Source organism: Nanorana parkeri, unplaced genomic scaffold, assembly GCF_000935625.1.
Source record: "Nanorana parkeri isolate BGI_ZX_2015 unplaced genomic scaffold, ASM93562v1 scaffold1394, whole genome shotgun sequence".
In the NCBI taxonomy this organism is placed as follows: domain Eukaryota; kingdom Metazoa; phylum Chordata; class Amphibia; order Anura; family Dicroglossidae; genus Nanorana; species Nanorana parkeri.
In genome coordinates this window covers 35,194-39,271 of record NW_017307662.1, presented here as the reverse complement: position 1 = coordinate 39,271, position 4,078 = coordinate 35,194, and positions in this window count along the sequence as shown.

The window sequence follows — 4,078 nt, the reverse complement described above, 5'->3', positions numbered from 1 at the left end:
AACACTTTTAATTTTTTTAAACTGGATTAGGCCTGTGGCCATGGTCCAAAGGTGAGCCTAGAAATGAATCAGCTACTGGACTTGCGATCAGGCTACAAAACACGTAGTAAGCATGCTCCGGGCAATAGATTGTTTTTACAACATTTTTAATGACTTGAGTCCTAGTTGTAATTTTGAAACAATGCCAGGATTACACTTGTTTGAAATGATAGCATGGTGAAATGGCATCCAGACTCAGTGGCTGTTCGGCAGCACTCATGCAGCCCCAGACCATGACACTCCCACCACCATGCTTGACTGTAGGCAAGACACACTTGTCTTTGTACTCCTCACCTGGTTGCCACCACACACGCTTCACACCATCTGAAGCAAATAAGGTTATCTTGGTCTCATCAGGTCTCATCTCATGAGACTAACACTAACCCCTAGGAATTATGTGTGTTAATGGATCACTGCTTTTCCCAGAAGACCGCACTGAGATACCAGCCTATTTACAGGCAGCCTGTGCAATAGGAGCTTCATTTTTATTGAGATATTTTCTAAGGCTGTTCCACACCTTCAGGTCCTGACAGGGAACCTACTTCTTATTCGTTACTCCCTTTAGACTGCATTCTCCATACGTGCCACTTGGGAGGGGATTCCTTAACACAAACATGTCTAGACAGGGCAAAGTAACACATTGTGTATTCCATGCACTCCCCTACCACCCCATCAGCCTCCTGGAGCCCCTCACATAGTTACTGCTTAGGTAAGGATCAACAAATCTGCCAGAGTTTACGTCAGATAGGGTTCAGGGAATCTTGTTTGAAATTCAGCAAACCCGAACTTAGCAGTGAATCCCATTGATTGAATCCTGTTTAAAATGATGGCCATTTTTTGGACTAATAAGTACACTTTTGTAAAAAAACAAAAACATGGGAAACTGAGCAACGCCAGTGAAGGGGAATGTAACAATGCAAAAAAATGTTTCTAACAAAAATGTAAAGCAAGGAGGAGGTTATTTTTCATGTAGCTTTAAGGGTAACATTAAAAACTCACAGAGGCTTCAATTTTAGATTTGGGTAATACTTACATTTGATGGACAGCCTCAGTGACAGCGTACTCTCACAGTGCATATTTAGCTGAGGACTTGATTTGTTTATTTTACAATTAGCTTGGCATACATACAGCAGCAGCACCCCAATCTGATTTATTGTAGAAAAAACATGTATTTTTTCATGGTGTTTAATCAGTGAAACCTGCTTTTTCATCAAGCGCTACTAAGCATGCTTTGATTAATGGTTAGAATTGTCTGTTAGTTTGCCGAGGCTGTCCCTGTTCTCACTGACACAAAACTATCCTGCCGCAGGTTGATTCCTATAAAATACTCAATAAAAATTAAGAGGACGCAAATGACACAGCAGTGTAAGATTTGCCAGAAGCAGGCCAATGTGCAAGACTAGGCCCAAATGTACTAACGACACAGAGTTCAGGCAGGCGTTTTACTAAAAGAGTTAGGATATTGCAGATGGTATAGCAGTGTAAAACTGACCAGCAAAAGAGCACTGTTAATAGACAGTCTAAAAATAAATCATCTTCATGTGGCTGCCAGAAAAATCACCATCTTCGCCTAGGAGGCAATTAGCATACACTATGAAAAACCTGTACAACATCGGGGAACTTAACCTGAAAAAAGATTAGCACAGGAAGCAATAGCTTCTTTGCTATCTGCAGGTTTTGTTTTTTTTTTCAGTTTTCTGACATCTGTTGCTGGCAGAATAAAAAAAAAACCCAGCATAGAAATGCATAGCTAGAGAGCTATGGGCTATTTCAATTTGCAATATCCAATAGCAAGCTGGCTATTGCACCCGCCCTCTGCTGCTGTCAATCACTAGAAGAGGACCTGATGGAGAACTTCAGCCAAAATAGCCGATAGGAATCTAGCTATGCACATTCCTATGCTGGTTTTTTTTTTTCTGACTGACGGCGGCCGGCGGCTCCGATGTCAGAAAAAAATCGAGCAGAGTAAATCTTTCCGGGAGAAAGTGTCTCTCTCCCGGGCGGCCAGGAGCTGCTATCTAATAGCGGGAGACTCCTGGAGCATCTGGGAGAGTTGGGATGCCTGCAACATACTGTATAAATACAAAAGTATAAAAGACTTTATTAATTCGTAGAACCAATAAAAGCAAGCAGAGCCCACAATACATATAGTACAAAATGACTTTATCCTCAATGTGCACACATGCGACAAAACCCCTGCACTCTGTATTCCTTACTCCTGACCCCTGCACTCTGTATTACTTACTCCTGACCCCTGCACTCTGTATTACTTACTCCTGACCCCTGCACTCTGTATTACTTACTCCTGACCCCTGCACTCTGTATTACTTACTCCTGACCTCGCACTCTGTATTACTTACTCCTGACCCCTGCTTTCTACATTACTTACTTTTGACCCCTTCACTCTGCATTACTTACTGTTGACCCCTGCACTATACATTACTTACTCCTGACCCTTGCACTCTGCATTACTTACTCCTGATCCCTGCACTCTGTATTACTTACTCCTGACCCCTGCACTCTGCATTACTTACTCCTGGCCCTGCACTATACATTACTTACTCCTGACCCTTGCACTCTACATTACTTACTCCTGATCCCTGCACTATACATTACTTACTTTTGACCCCTGCACTCTTCTGTAAAAAAAAAAAGCACAGTGCACCCTGGAGAACTTTGATCTATTCCATGTTGTTCAGGTAGATATTCACCTCTGCATGTTTGCAATCTAATCAATATCCACTACATATTCTGCATGGGCCTAATGTTGGTAGCCCTGCATTCCCAAGTGCTGACGCACATTCCCTTGTGTCCTTCCTCCCTTCAGAGAGTGACTTCCATAAATGCCTGTACACAGCAATTGTAATGTGGGGGCTACAGATCAAATGCATTTCTAACGCTGCTCTAGGGGAATATACAATTACTCAGCCAACACCGAGGACAATCTGATCTACATCCCATCATTGTATATTCCCTGCAAGCATCTCCAGATGCTGACAACCCAGATTACAAAGTGATACATGGAAAACCTAGACCTTGAGTGTCAGCCCTCCCCTCTTCTCTGGGTGTCCATACACTTCAATTATAATGCTGGAACTACATGCTCAGGTCATTCATAACATCACTAGCCTGAGGCAATATGTAATGGTAAGGCTCACCATACCCTTTACAATATCTCAATACAATCTCTATACAATTAATTATAGATCTTCCAAAACTATAAATCACCATCCACGACGCTACAATCTTTGTACAATCAATTTTAGATTTACCAAAATGATGTAATATGAGAACCTACCAAATCTATCCAACGAAACTGTATGCAATCAGACAGGCCCTTGGCACTACATAGTTGGTAGATCTAAAAAAGATTGTACAGGCACATAGTAATGTGTGTGGTGAGTTTATGAAATATGAGGACCTACCTAAATTAATTAATCAATGTCAGGCATAGCCTTGCACTACATAATTGTTGGCAAACCTAAAGAAGATTGTACAATCATATTGTAATGTCTGTGGTGAGCATAAAAGTTAAAGAAGAACTCAAGGGAAAATTATAATTACCCTTGCAGTGGGACTACCCACACACTGCAAGGGTTAAGTGCTGGTTTTGGTCTAGGGAGGAAAAAAACTAAGTTATAGTCACCTGATCCTCAGAGTCAGCTTGCTCCTGGACTGTTCCCTGGAGCATCTCTCCCCCTCTGCTGCGGCTGTCTAAGGTCCCATAAATCATCATGTCCAATACACTTTGTATAGGATGTTAGGATGCTGAGGGACATACCAGCGCTGGAGTGTAGGAGACAGGTCAGAGGGAACGCTGTGACAGCTGGCTGTATGTGAGGATCGGGTGAGTATAACTTTACATTGGAGGCGATACTGGTGGCTGGGTGGCCGCCAAATCGCTTCCAGGGGCCGGTGTAGTGCGCCCGACACCCCTGCCTTGCTTTCTGGGCTCTGTTGCTACTCCTGGGGACCTGGGACCAGCATCACAGGTAACGGCGGGAAGCGGGAATAGGGACACTAGGGGTCTAATTGACCC